Genomic DNA, 15762 nt, shown 5'->3' with positions numbered 1-15762 from the left:
ACTGCAAAGTGGAGCTGGAGGGATGTCACACCTGAAGAGTGAGCGCACTGCTCAGTAGGATTCAGATCCAGCCGCTGTTCTCTGGATTTAAAATACCAGCCTGGACTAAAGTGCATGGAAGAAACATATTCTAAAAGGTATCAAGGAGAGTTGTACATGAGTCAACTGCTGTTTCATTTGTGCATCAGATACTATTTTTCCAGACCATATATATATATATATATATATATATATATATATATATATATATATATATATATCAGTATTTTTTAGGAATTATGTTTAGCATTTATGGCTATCTTTCTTTTGGTAAGAATATCATAGCCCACTACCTCTTTTTTAATTGCCCCCTTCCCGTCCTTAGGAAAGCTGTGTGATTATTATTGAGTTTAAAATAAACTTACGATTTTAGTTAGCAGATGCTGCTACCTGTACTGTAGATACAATTATATTAGCATAAGAACGGCTGTGGATATGAATGTCTCCCAGAGGAATTCAAAGAGACGAATTGAAAAAGACACAGAATTAAACATAAAAGACATTTGAGTATGAAAAATAACAATAAACAAGACAGTACTGAAACAGTAACAGTTTAGTCAAAAGTACTGTTTATTCAAGTAATTCAAGAGTACTTACCTTGTGAATCCATTACAATTTGAGAATTGTTATTTATAAAAAATATATAACTGTTTCTACAGAAACTGTTGCTGCATCTTGATTCATAACGAGCTGTAGAAAATAAATAAATAATCACAATTAAAACCTTTTGCAAAAATCACTGAAAAGAAGAAATTAAAAACAGAATAAGCAAACATGAATCTACTCTACACTGTATTGTATGCATTTATTACGTTTATGAAAATGTGTACAATACATGCAGGGTTGTACAAAATATTAGATGCACCAGAAGTTTGGTTTGGAATTTGTGGTTTTGTGAAACTGTTTATTAAGTTTGTATTTTGTTAAACCATTTGTTAGTTTGTACATAAAAGTGCTGAAATGTACTTCTTCCAGTTTTGGTGTGTTTACTATATTGACCATGGGCTGACCTGTCCCAGGCATCACATGACTTGAGCAGATCAGCATTAGCTCTCATATTGTTCTAGTCCATCTCTCCTGCTGTTCAGAGTCCCACCTTCCCTAAATCCTCCATTTAACCTATTGGTATATTAATATGAATGGAAAATGACCTGCAGTGTATTGTAGTGCACAGGTTTCAGAGCAACTTATTTGGGGGATGTCATCCATTATTATTAAATGTGCAGTACCAAAACAGTAGCAAACTCCATGGTAAACTGTAAAGAAAAAGAAAAAAAAACATGAAAATTAAAAATCTTTTACACAGAAAAAATAAAATTATTTAAGAGGGTTGGTTCTGGATCTGGCTGTTACATTATGCTTATGTTGAAATTGAACCTCTATTCAATTCTATTAACTGTAGCTCGCTGGATGGGAATTCTTCCCTAATTTAATTAACTGCAAAAATTGAGCCATAATTATCTTCATTTGATTAACACATCACTCAATTTGATCATATTTCAGTATGATTGAGGTGGGGACAGTAGCTTAGGAGTTCTGAGAGTTTCAGTGATTGTTCACAGCTGGGATTATACTTTTCTTCAGCATTATAGGTTTGACTCTTTCAAGAAGAACAGAGAGAGGGGCTCCCGAGTAGCGCATCCAGTAAAGGCGCTCCGCGCGGAGTGCAGGATGTGCCCTATAAGCCTGGAGATCGCAAGTTTGAATCCAGGCTATGTCACAGCCGACCGTGACTGGGAGTTCCTAGGGGGCGGCGCACAACTGGCCGAGCGCTGCCCGGGTAGGGAGGGCTTAGGTCGGCAGGGGAATCCACGGCTCACGGCGCATCAGCGACCCCTGTGGCTGATAGGGCGCCTGTGGTTCTCCAGTGGAGCCGCCAGATCTGTGTTGTCCTTCGGCACTATAGGTCTGGTGGCATCGATGTGGATCCGCAGTGCGAAAAATGACGGCTTGGCTGAAGCATGTCTCGGAGGACGCGTGCTCCAGCCGCGGTTTCTTGAGTCGGCCGGGGGGTTGCGAGCGGTGAGCCGAGGATACAGATAATAATAATTGGGCATTCTAAATTGGGGAGAAAACAGGGGTAAAAAAAATTGGTGAAAAAGAAGAACAGAGAGGGTTTGATTAATTTACCCTGGCCACACGGGACAGATGAGCCCAGAGTGCACAACAGCAGAAGAAAGATCCAGGGAGAGTTCCAGTGGGTCCAGACCATTCTGGATGAAGATCCTGCTTGAAAAAACAAACAGATGAGCCCATCCTCAGATTTCCATGTTAAAAACACACACACACACACACACACACACACTAAATGTACTTAGCATTCCAAATCTGTCCAATGCTGAAGGTTTACGTGTTCAAATCCAAACTTGGTGCACTACAGTATTTATGTTGCATTGGCTTGAGTGAGTCACTGGCTTATTGTAAATCAGAGTAAGGATTTGTCAAAATCTTATCCTGTGTAAAGAATATAATTAATTTAATTGTATAAATTTAATTGTATCACTTAACTGATACATGCTGCACTCTTATCATGATAAAAACTGACTGCACCTTAGAATGTTCTCAAAGTTGGGACACTTTTTTAATCAATTGTTGCAGCATTTTTTTGTTAAAAAAGGCAGCATTTTTCTCCCTTAATCTGTGGCTATGTAGATAAACTGAGGACTTCTGTTCTGACATCTGTAAAACAATTAGGCTAAATTCCTGTAGTTTATAAATACTTTAACATTTACTATTACAACTACTACTGGTGTAATAATACTATATATGCTCTGTGTTTACCCCAGTTACACATGACTGTAATAGTTAAGGTAAATATCATTATTTTTGCTAAACTTTTTTAAGTTTTGCTCAAAGAACTACTGTGTGTTGAACAGGAATAAAAATACGCGTCATACTTAAGCCGTGGTGACAGTTAATGAAAGGCAAGGTCAATTATATACAGTAGTGGTTGGGCAGCAGTGTGGAGTAGTGGTTAGGGCTCTGGACTCAAGACTGGATTGTTGTGGGTTCAATCCCAGGTGGGGGACACTGCTGCTGTACCCTTGAGCAAAGTATTTTACCTAGATTGCTCTAGTAAAAACCCAACTGTATAAATTGTAATTGTGTGTAAAAATAATGTATAAAAAAAATAATAATTGTATGTAAAAATAATATGATATCTTGTAACAACTGTAAGTCGCCCTGGATAAAGGCGTCTGCTAAGAAATAAATAATAATTGTATCTCAGCCTGCGATGTTGCCTCCAAGTGATAGTTTTCTCATTTAAACATGACTTGTTTTTCTTTAAAACATGTCAAGTATTTTAAACCATTTTGAAATTCCCACTTTAGAAGGTACAGAATCATTCATCAGAGACCAAGAAAACAAAAACCCAACAAAAAAAGGTCTTTCATACAAACCGTGTGAAATCATATGTACAGCAGTTAGAGGCAGGGGACTTGCATGAAACTGGCAAAATAATGTTCATTTTGCAAACTTTGCATACAGAATACAAACCGAATGGTATTTTTTATCAAAGGGGGTCACAGTACAAAACTCTGAAATGCCCAAGAGCAGGAGTTATAATAGATACTGACTCTGACAGCGATACATTTGTGATGTTTTTATTGTGTTTGAAGATTAAAAAAACATTCATTTTAACAAAAGTCAAGGAATCAATTTATTATGAAAAATAACAAATGAGGCTGATATTAGTTACTTCAGGTTATAATTGCATCTCAGGCTTTGCTCTCATGGTTTATGATGTCAGAACCCCTTTATGCAATTTATTCTACCATACACACACACACACACACACACACACACACACACACACAGATATATATATATATATATATATATATATTGTAATGAAGTCAGGGGGTGCAGGGGTCGGGTCGTCACCTGGCGTCATTTTCTGTAAGAAGTAACTTGCTCTAACTGGGCGTGTCGCCTCTGGTGTCGGATCTTTAGTTGGTATTTTTGTCAACAACTGGCCAAACATAGTCCTCCACTCTTGACGGTCCTGGTCTGCTTGCTGCTGATGCGCTGCAGTAGCTTGCTGTATCATGGTAGCAGTAGCTTGACGATCCTGGGCAGCTTGCTGTAACAAGGCTGCCGTAGTTTGCTGCTGCTGCACTGTGTGCTGCACCATTGCCTTCAAAACGTCTTCCATTTTCAGTGTTTAGTTTATTTATTTTATTTTACTTAAAGCCCCACTTCTGGTACCATATGTAATGAAGTCAGGGGGTGCAGTACCGGGTTTTCTCTTCAAATCACCAACCAGGAAACCAGGGTGTAATGAAAACGCTGTAGCGTGCGTTTATTAAACAAAGCAACCAAACAAACTCAAAACACAAACCCACTCTGGCATGTGCTCTCTTATCTCTCTCTCTTAACAGGTTCTCCCTGTCCCTTTTAAAGGGGCTCTAATTACCCCAATTAGCCCAACTGAAAAACACTTAAACAATAAACAATCAATAAAACAATTACCAAAACAATCAAGCACTTAAGAGTCCTTCACCAAGATGGACTCCTTAGAGACAGGAACATTTACCAAGATGGAGTATATGTTCCTAACCCCAGGGTCCTAATGCCTCCAAATTATGATGCGGGACATAAACGTCATCACAATATATATATATATATATATATATATATATATATATATATATATATATATATATATATATATATATATATATATGTATATATATATATATATATATATATAATGGCAATGCACTCAATATACTGTAGAACTTTATGAATCCCCCTTGGCAAATTGTATATCATTAGCTAAAAGACCTTCCATTTTAACCTGTTAGGATCTATTTTCTATATAGTTTCAAAACCTTTATTTTTTAGTGTGGATACCTATATAATCCAACCACTGAAGCAACAGATTGTAGTCAACTATGTCAAAACACTTTGTTAAATAGATATTCAAAGCTTGTAATCTTAAAATGCCATATTAACTCAACAAGGTTTGGTAGGAAATGATGCCAGTTTATTATAATAATAATAATAATAATAATAATAATAATAATAATAATAATAATAATAATAATAATAAATGATCTCTTACCTCGTAGCTTTTGACAGGTTTGTTGAGAGGTCAGTGTCCTAGTGCCTTCAAAACCAGGTCCTGTTATGATTACTCTACCTGATGAGGAAGTGACCAATTACAAATAAAAGTATTTACGCTTGCGAGTCACATTTACTGCATCATGATTTGACTAACAAAATTGAAAGGCTAGCAGAAACATTGCGTTTATCATCATAACCGATAGCAACATACAGTCCTTCCTTTCATAGCTGGAGATGCATTCTCAATGGAAGCTGAATTGTGGTGAACTGTGGAGGTGACACTGATCTGTAATTGACTATTGAGTAAAACTCAAGTCAACGTTTAAAACAAGAAAAGAGAGGGAAACAAATGGTTCAATAATCTGCATGAATTATGCTTGGTACAGTTATTATCTCAAAGGAGGCCTGTGACAGGGCAGAAGCCATGCACATGGAAACTGTGTATTTTTACTACATCCACTAAAAGGAGGGTCTGGCTGCAGGAACCTTCTGCACTGCACACAAAAACTCAAGTCAACTTTGAGTGGGATTTAATCCCCTAAACAAATCCTTATCTTCCTGTTGTGATTATCCCAGTCTACACACAGTGATAACTCTTTTGCTCACTCTGGTTAACAATACAGCCCTGAGGGTTCTCCACACATTAATCTCCTGGTTGCCGAGACAAAGAAGGAACCAAGACCTGGCTTTCCAACTTCTCTTTTGTAGCAGGTGGCCTGGGTTAATTGACACTCAGTGAATCAGTTAACACCTGGCCACCTTCCACACTTGTCATTATAAAGGAATTCTAACTCTCAGCCCTGCCATATCTAGCACAAACTTAAATTTAAATAAAAATACACAATTTCCATGTGCAGGGCTTCTGCCCTGTTGCACAGCCATACTTCCAATAGGTATATTAAAGAAATCTATTTTTTCATGCCTGCCTTGCACCGCCCAAGGATGCCTGCCTCGCACCACCCAGGGATGCCATGCCTGCTTCGCTCCGCTCAGGGATGCCACGCCCGCTCCGCTCAGGGGTGCCACATCTGGATCGCCTGGGGTTGCCTGCTGCTCTGCATCGCCTGGGGTTGCCTGCTGCTCCAAATCGCCTGGGGTTGCCAGCTCCCCCAGCCGCACTTTCACGGCAGGAGAAACGGTGGCCGGCGACCCGGAAGAGGGAGCTGCTGGCCACAGAGAAGGGGGGGAGGTCCAGACACCACCCCCACGAGCAGCTGGGTGGCTGCCAATATTACCTTGGTCGGAGGAGCAGGCCTGTGTGAGGTCAGCCTGGCCACTACAGCTGTTGGGGTGGGAGGAGGACCTTCCACCATGGTCGCCCCCAGAAACACCTTGCTTCCCCCTTTTCCGGGACTTTGAGACTGAGGGGGGAGGTGGCCGTTGGGGCCAAGTGTGCGTTGCACAAGGGGGGGATATGTAGCAGGGCGGTAGAAAGCCCTGCTGTTTAAATGTATTTGTTTATTAATTTTTAGAACAGGGTCTCCCCCTCCGCCCCTGTGCAGGTTATTGTTTTGTATTTGTTTGTTATATGATTTATTATTGTATTTGTATATGACGGCGAAGCGCCGTGGGTTTTGTTATTGTTTATTTGTATTTATTTAAAAATGCATTGGCACCATAGTCGTGCGTTTTGTTTATTATTGTTTTTGTTTATTTAAAATGTGTTCTGGCAGAGGCGAGAGTGGGTACTCGTCCTCTGCCAGGAATAATTAAAAAAACTCGTGCAGATTGTGGCCGAGGGGTAATAGAATAATTGGCACATATCTGTGAAACAAACCTCAAGTTACCACTGATCCCTCAGCTGGGGGGCTAGTGGCACTGGAGGGATCAGGTCTCAGAGCGACGTGCTGAGACGTGAGTCGTGCAACATGCTCAAAACAAAGGAGTCCTTGTGCGCTGGGAGAACACACATAGCACTGCTCCTACAGTTAAGAACAATACAGAGCAGATTAGATGTTAACAGCAAGTGCAATTGAAACAGTTTTCTTCATTTAGCCTGTATATGGGTCACTCGCCAGTACACTCGCTCTCACACATCAGACTGACACATCTTAATTCTCAGAATTTCAGAAAGTAAAAAATAAAAAAGATAAGAATCTGGGCTTCTCCCACTTAAACTGTGTTGAACTTACTTGTTATTTTCAGTCAAATATACTATTCTAAGGAATGTACAATATGAAAATAAATGTAATCTAAAGGAAAATATAAGATGGGTACAATTACAGAGAGCGTGACAGAAGCATTATTATTTATCCTTACTAAATTAATAAAGCATGCCTTATCATGACAGCACAGTGGAAAACAGGGCCTCTGGTCCCTTTGTGAATACTGTCAGATACAAATAGGTTAGTTTACCAAAGAGCCACAATGATATCTTCTGTATTTTGTGGAAACTGAACTGGAGTTTTCAGTTGTTCAGGTTTATTGAGGATGATGCAACATACATAAAAGAACATCTGCCTCAAACCTGGTTTGAGGATTCCACCACCTGGCCTGCTGGACGAGGCAGTGACCCCACATAACAAGCAGCTAAAGGATGGAGCTGGGCAAGAGAAGGGCAAGTTACCAGTTTATTTATATTGCTTTGATAGGTCAGAATCAGATGCGTTAATGTGTGTACGAGACAGCCCTTCATTTCAGCAGATCAGGACAAACCCCAGCAGCACAGCAATTACAATCATTTCTATTAATGATGTACATAAATAGGGTGGTGATTTAGATTGCTATTTAAAAAAAGATGTAGCCGTGCCATTGCAAACATTTTAGCTACGTTAGGGTCCATTCAAATCAGCTCTCTCTGTGAGGACTGTGTTTTTGGTTTGGTTTTGAATTGTAGTGCCATCTTCTGGCAATCCTGAAAAATGTTAAGCAACTACAGTAACAAAACATGTAATGTGATTTTGAATTACACCCAACACACAGTATAACATAATGTTGCTGCGGTGTAAAAAACAAAGTCTGTCCAATGTTTTATTTCAGTTTTGCTTCCTTAGATATAGCAAAGGTTCTGACATTTCTGATGAACTGTATAAAGCATGTGTGTTATAGTGGTACCCTGCCAACCCTACAAGTAGTTTGAGAGAAAAAGAGAGTGGGAGCACATTGATACCAGATCTTTGTGATATGTGTTACAGCCAGTGGCAAAACAAAATATCAGGCCAGACTGTCACAGGATCTGAACCTCAAGCAAACACCATGGCAGCAGCCTGACCGCCTTGACCCTGAGTGACCAGTGGAAGCTAATCCTTGTTTACGAGACTGCTCGGTTTCTTGTGTCCATCCCGAGACAGGGCTGTTTTTAACTTGTCTGGGTGAAACTGAACCCCTACAGATAACCGCCTTGATAGCAACACAATAGCAACCTTGATAATTGTGATATCGATAGGGTCTGAGATCAGCCCGTACAGGGTAATTATTTTCCAGTGTTTGTCTTATTTTGCTTTCTATTGACACTGCTTAGGTCACCTCATGGAAGCACATATAAACAACACAAGTTAATATGCCAGCAGCAGTCCTTAAAAGAAATGCAGTTATGAACAAACGTTTGGACAGGAAATATTTAATGTATTATGTTTTGTTTCTTCTTGTGATACCATCGTCAAATTATCTATGAGTAACATTATAGATAATACTTAATTATTAGAGTAGTGAATTCAATGTAAAGAAGTATACAAGTTTTGTATGAGAAGTCTTTGTCAATGTATTTTGCTTTATTACTAAAATAATAAATAAAAAACAATAATGTATTTTGTGTAATAATTAAGTAGTACTTCTATATAGATTATGTGATGGGATTTATATCCACCTTTGAACAAAAATAGATTTTTTTGAACAAGACCAGTTGTGCAATTGTGTAAACAAATAACGAAACAATTTTGTACGCAAATAACTATGCTTGAGTTAATGGTCTTGCACTTGGGTATGCCCCTATATATGTATTGCATAACCTTTTTTTGCTTAAGGCACTGAAACTGTAATTCTGCCTTATATGCAACTGTGACTGGAAAAGTAAATGGACAATGTCACTGGTCATCCAAACCATATCAATCCTTCATCAGGTCCAGCATCAATTGTCTCTCAAATGTCTATGTGCACTTTAGAGGCTGCTCTCTTGGCATTGGGGACCAGCTTGAAACTATTTTTTGGGTGTCGACTAGTTTGTCGAGCAGGCTAGGTAGTGGACCCTCAAACCAAACGGTTTGATGATGATGCCCATCAGTGTTTACAGGCTTGGTGCCACAATCACTTCATGAAGTACACAGCTCCTCGTTGTTTAGCATTATACCTTCTTGACCAGGTCTCCCTTGAGATCTTCATTCATGTCAGATGTATCAGGTGGGAGAGGCTCCCACGTTGCAGTGTACAGTTTAAATGGATCCAGTAACTGCCAGGCCGTAAACAAGATGTTCTTTTACCCAGTCTTTATTTTTGACAGCTGTTTCTCTCTAGATATTATTCATGTTCAGTGTGATGAGAAAAGGACAGAATTATATTGTGTATTACTTCTCCTTTCAATTTTAAAACAGTATTGAATTAAATTGTTTTTGCAAAAAACCAGACCGAAGTAAAATATCAAGCAAATGTTCAGAATCCTAGTGTGTGTGTGTGTGTGTGTGTGTGTGTGTGTATATATATATATATATATATATATATATATATATATATATATATATATATATATATGAAAGCACTGAGAAATTGCAGCCAGTTTGGGACATTTTGTCTGAGTCCAGTTCTTTACAGTTACATTATTAAAACATGTTTAACTAGAAAATTATTAAAAGTGTGACAGGCGTCATTTACTGTCCTCAATATTAAGTAACTGTATGTGTTAATTATGATGTGTTTCTTTAATCTTTGAACCCTAGGCTTTTGTGCCTACCATTTAAACGCATATATCAAATCTATCTGTGTCATCTGGTTATCTGAAAAATGCCATGACTGACACATTAGAGACAAGTGTATGTTTCTTAAATAGCCAACAACTACCTTTCTACTTCAAATAATATTTACTTTCTATTTTTTTTTAAAACTTGTCCCGTTATTTATCCCCATTAGTGTGATTGACGAATCCCATATATAACTCCCAAGAAAGTAGCTTCTTTCATACATGTATGCAAAGACTGCTTTAAATGAAACATATGGCAGTGTACAGGGCTGGACCAAGTGGGTGATGACTAGGATTTCTAAACCTCAGAACTTTCATTCACTTAACCTGGAACTCCACTAGTGGGCGCTGCCTCACTGTAGTTTACAAGACAAGCAGAATGTCTTCTTTCAATTAAAATGACAAAACATCTTAGTGTATTTAAAGTATATACCTTTCCCAACCATTAAAATAAATATATACAAAAATTAGAGTAACCTTAACGAGTAGCTGGTTCGAGGGGAAACAGTAACCTGTGTCAAAGGTTTCTGTGATTTCCCTTATAAAAGTTTCCCATAGTAAAAGCATAGCAAAGTGCAATAGAGCTCAGTGGTAAAGCATAGCTTTATAAAAGCAAATGCACAGGGAACACTGCAAAATAAATGTGCAAATGTACTGTTTACTTTTATAAGGGTTGGGCCAATTTAGCACGTATGTTGCCTGACGTTTGCAGGCTCAATTATGTGAACGTATAGATTGGTATACATTTTTAAATTGTACTTCCATTCCCTCATTTTTTGTCCTGTCAGTGTAGTGATTGAACCAGTGGATGCACATGCCTGGGTTGTGAGAAAAGCAGGCAATCAGACAGTGGTAGGATAGAGTCCAGTGTTCACCTGTCCCACACTTGTAATTAGGCTACCATTTTTCAAAACAGTAAAAATGTAACAGTTTAGAATTCAGCAATAGAACATGGATTTGAGGGAATTACCTTCACTCTTAAAAAAAAAAATGGTAACGTTTTTGTAAAAATGCTGTAGTGTATACGTTTCTGTAAATTTACTAGTTTACAATATTTCTGGATAAAAAAAACAGTCACTAAAATGTTGTTGACCTTGGTAATCACCTACCTTCCATACAAAGTAAAGCCCTCCAATGAAGTTTATTTTTCTTAAGTACAGTGTCAGTTAAGTGACGAGATAGAATAGTCAATAGCATTGCTGAGCTACATCCCCTAAGCGTAGCAGAGGAAGGCATCAGGCAGCAAGGAACAGTTAAAGTATTGTTGCTTGCTAGTTTTATATCAGTAGAATTATATTCCTTTCTGAAAATGTCTCTTTTATTTTGTAAAAATGGGCCCAAAGTCATATCACATGGCAAACATGATGGGGTTTAAAATGCAAATGAGCGAGCAGTATCCTTTTGCAAAGTGGAGGTGGAAATACTATACTTTGACAAAGGCTACACAACTATGGGTGGCCTTTTCAATATACTGCCTTGCAGATAAGGATACAGGAATAAGTAGCTTGTCGCACACTATTATGCTATAATCACCCCTGGGGTACGCCATCCAGGACTGCCTGCCAGCTACAGATTTGCTCTGTTCTTAAAGTTACCTGAGCATTATACTGTAAGTGTGGAGTGATGTAAAAGTATAGCCACTTGCTGATCTCACAGTATCCCACTAGTCTGGTGCCAGGTTGTAAATCAAATAAAAATCTATTGAACTCCATGTGCTCCAGATACAGACTAGACTAACACATATTGATGTCATTTGTGAATGTTTTGATTGTCTCAGATGTGGTCACTTTAAGTTCACTAAACAGTAATTACAATCAGTGCAATCCATTTCTAACCACTACCTTAAAAGCTTTTGTCCTGTAATCTTTGTTTGTAGGGCTGCCTATACTATTTATTTATTTATTTATAGTTAGCAATGCTAAAACATATAGCGAGTAAACCCTGAAACAAGGTTATAAAGCTAAGCTTTCTGAGGCAGTTTCTCTTTGGGGAAGTTTCTCTAATTTGACAACCAAATCTCTTTTTAGTACTACAGCATATCTTTTGATTGGGTGTTTAAAGTTATGGATAAAGCACTGGTGTGTGACTGAAAATAGCTGAGCTGTTAAGACTGCAGTTGGCGTGTTTTAATACAGCAGGTTGAGGCTTGTCCTGTTCGTACTGCTGGACTGGGTAATGGAAACCCAGACAGATGCTCTGCAGCTCTGAGTAGCCAAGAGCTGTTAGCTGTACTGTCTGTAGAAAGTCCCTCGAAGGGAGGTGGTGACAAAAAGGATTGGTTTGAAACTGACTTTTCGTAAGCTGGTATTCTGAATCTTAGTGGATGAGTCAGACAGACTTCAGTGTATCGGTTGCAGAACATTCCACGACAAGGCTCCTGTGATCACAAGACTCTTTTTTCTAATCTCCTAGACAACATTTCATCCAGTATTCTTAATTGAAGGCATTGATATATGTTGATATATGCTGAACAGTAATACTACTACTACTAATACTACTACGACTACTACTACTACTACTACTAATACTACTACTACTACTACTAATAATAATAATAATAATAATAATAATAATAATAATAATAATAATAATAATAATGAACACCCTTTTGTACACACAAAGATAGTCATTTTCAAAGATCTGAGTGATCAAAGGTTCGAATAACAAAAGTGTTATGGAATTACATTGGTGTTTTTTCTTTTTCTAAAACACACTGTAATTTTACAGCACCCTTTAACTTTTGCAAGTTATATTTCCCTGTCGGTAATTGCATTTTTTTATGTATATGTGAACAAAAAGTTTCCCTGCCAAGGTTTTGAAAAAAAACATACACTACTGTGCAAGTCTTAGACATGTTGTATTTTTCTACCCTGATGCATTATGAGCATCAACAATTTACTCAAAGCCTCCACTATTGTTTTCTACTATTATAACAACCTTGACTTGCATAAAGAAGGAAAAACATTGAGTAAAATAGCTCGCATCACTTGATTTTCAAGGTGTGGTATCTGAAGCATAATCAACAAGTACAGAGAAACATCATCTATAATTGACAAACCCAAAAAGCTGTCTAACAAGGATGAGCAATACTTGAAGATAATATCCTTAAGGAATAGAAAGAAGACAATGTTGAATTGACAACAGAACTGGCAGAAGGCACAGGTGTTGTTGTCCATCAAATCAACAGGACGAAGGCAGCTTCCAGTCCTGGGTTTGTCAATTACAGATGATGTTTGTACTTATAAAGCATAGAACTGCACTTGTATACAAATGCTACGAATATGGCTTTTCCAACACTGTAGCTCTAAACCTGCTTGAATCTCACACATAAATCAGTTCTGTGCAGCTAAAGCTGCTTCTGAATTTCTCAGCCTATTCTAATTCCAAGTACTTCATGTCAGTATGACTACATCAATAGAATTTATGACCAGAGAACCTTTAAGAAAACAGAAGGTTGTATTTCCCGCATTAATTTTTCATTGGTTTTCTTTTACAAGGTCAGTCAGTGGTACACTGTCCCGGTCAAGTTTTAATAGCATGCCTGAGGCCTCACACACACACAGACGGAGAGGCAGGCAAATAAACACACATATATAAGCACAAGTAACATGCTTTTCAATAAATACTGAGAAAGCATATGGTACTGCTGAGCAGTTGTCAATCTTCCATCACTTGATATGGCCATCTAAAAGAAACCCAGAAACTCAAACACAGTATGACATTAATGTTCAATGTATATAACTAAGTGATAAACCAAAAACAAACTCCCATGCCTGATTATTTTCCCTTTATCACACATTTGAAATATAAAATATTTCAAATATACGGGATATTTATTATATGTTATATTTTTCATAGACATAGACCTATTTTGCAATACATTCTTTGTTCTATATTTCTAAATCTGTTATATATTTAGTATATATATAAAACATTCTTAAACACTTATATTTGTATGGATTCTTATATTTTTGCAAATGAAGTTAGGCGGGTTTGGCAAAAACAAGTACATTTTGTTAATTTATATCCCAAATGGGTTGCTGTGTCAGCTAATTGAATTGGTAGTTAAATAGTTTAGGGCCCATCTGAAGGCTATCTGGAGCATGGTGTGACCGGTGAGAAAGGGCAGTGGAGAGGTCATGGCTTGGGAGTAGAGTAAAGATGGTGTGTGAAGTGGAATGAAGGAGGGAGCAGGTGATGAAGAAATCTGTATAACAAAGAGGTGCAAAGGGTGTGGGGGACAGGATTAGATGGCCTCTCTGCATTACAAAATCACAGAGAGGTGTTAAATGTGGGGTCAGGGTATAGTGTCAGTGAGAGAAAAAGAAAGACAAAAAAAAAGATAAAAAATAAATGGGGTAATTAGTGTAATAAAAAAAACCCAGACAGCTGTTGGTGGGACCCCAGGTGAATTTTTTGCTGCGTGGTCGTGTGTCTTGGAATCTGTGTAATAGTAAGACAACAACAAAATACTGAAAGACACAACAGATCAATTAATCAATCAATCAATATTTATTTTATATAGCGCCTTTCATAGTGGACCACTATCACAAAGCGCTTTACAAGATAGTGAGGAACAATGCAAATACATTAAATATAGGGATAATACATTAAAAAGGCTAGGATGTGAATTCTAAACATTGTGGATGCGTGTGTCAATCAGAATTAAATGAATAAGATGGAGTGAAAAACCTGAAATAGCAATTTAGACAACAGCTAACAACAGATACCAGGCTTAGAGAGCATTAAAAACAAGAGTGAACAAGTGGGTCTTGACAGTTGATTTCAAGCGAGCAATTGTGGGAGCTGCACACACTAAAGCTGGGAGAGAGTTCCAGAGAGTCGGGGCCATGAAGCTAAAAGACTGCTCTCCGAGTGTGGCGCTCTTTTGCTTGGGTATAACAAGCAGGCCTGAGTCAGAGGACCTCAGCTTGCGGGCAGGGACATAGCGGGTCAGCAGGTTGGAGAGATACTCTGGACCTGTGTGATGGAGGGCCTTGTAGGCAAGCAGGAGAATTTTGAAAATAATCCTGAACTTAACAGGTAGCCAGTGCAGTTGGGAAAGACAGGGGGTAATGTGATCATGTTTTTTACATCTGGTAAGGATCCTAGCAGCGGCATTTTGAGCCAGCTGTAGTCTGTTTATGGTGCGTGATGGAAGACCATTGTAGAGAGAGCTGCAGTAGTCAATTCAAGAGGAGATGAATGCATGACAGAGTATCTCTGCATCCAGGAGGGAGAGGTAGGGACAGACCTTTGAGATGTTTCGGAGGTGGTAGAAGGAGGATTTGACTACAGAGGAGATTTGGGCATCAAAGGAGAGGTTACTATCCAGAAGTACACCAAGGCTTCGTACAGTGGGGGAAGGCAGCAGCAGACAGTTCCCGAGGTTCAAGACAGTTTCCAGATTCTTGAGTTGAGTTTTTGATCCTACTAGAAGTTCAGATTTGTTGGTGTTGAGCTGAAGAAAATTGCCAGGCCTCAATGTCTTGGATGCAAGCGGAGAGCTGGACCATGGCAGAGGGACATCCAGGGTCTAGTTTTAGGTAGAGCTAGGTGTCATCTGCATAGGAGTGAAACATGAGGCTATGTTGGCGGATAAGGTGACCCAAGGGAAGCATGTAGATGTTGAAGAGAAGAGGCCCGAGAACAGATCCTTGGGGGACACCGCATGTGACCGGGTTTCCGTCAGCAATGCTTCCATCACAGAAAACAGAGATGACTTCTGTGGTATAATATAATGTCTGCATCTATTCCCATGAGTC

At 38.6% G+C, this 15762-nt stretch overlaps 1 long non-coding RNA gene across 1 annotated transcript; it reads right to left on the bottom strand.

Moving 5' to 3' along the window:
- Nucleotides 1-713: 713 nt before the first annotated feature.
- Nucleotides 714-5316, bottom strand: LOC131698535 (uncharacterized). The gene is made up of 4 exons (XR_009307619.1): nt 5108-5316; nt 2170-2265; nt 1269-1295; nt 714-729 (listed from the first exon to the last, which is right to left on the bottom strand). It is a non-coding gene; the product is annotated as an uncharacterized LOC131698535 (long non-coding RNA).
- Between the last annotated feature and the right edge of the window lie 10446 nt (nt 5317-15762).

This window comes from Acipenser ruthenus, chromosome 18 (genome assembly GCF_902713425.1).
Source record: "Acipenser ruthenus chromosome 18, fAciRut3.2 maternal haplotype, whole genome shotgun sequence".
Taxonomy (NCBI): domain Eukaryota; kingdom Metazoa; phylum Chordata; class Actinopteri; order Acipenseriformes; family Acipenseridae; genus Acipenser; species Acipenser ruthenus.
This window is presented reverse-complemented; position numbering and strand designations above follow the sequence as displayed.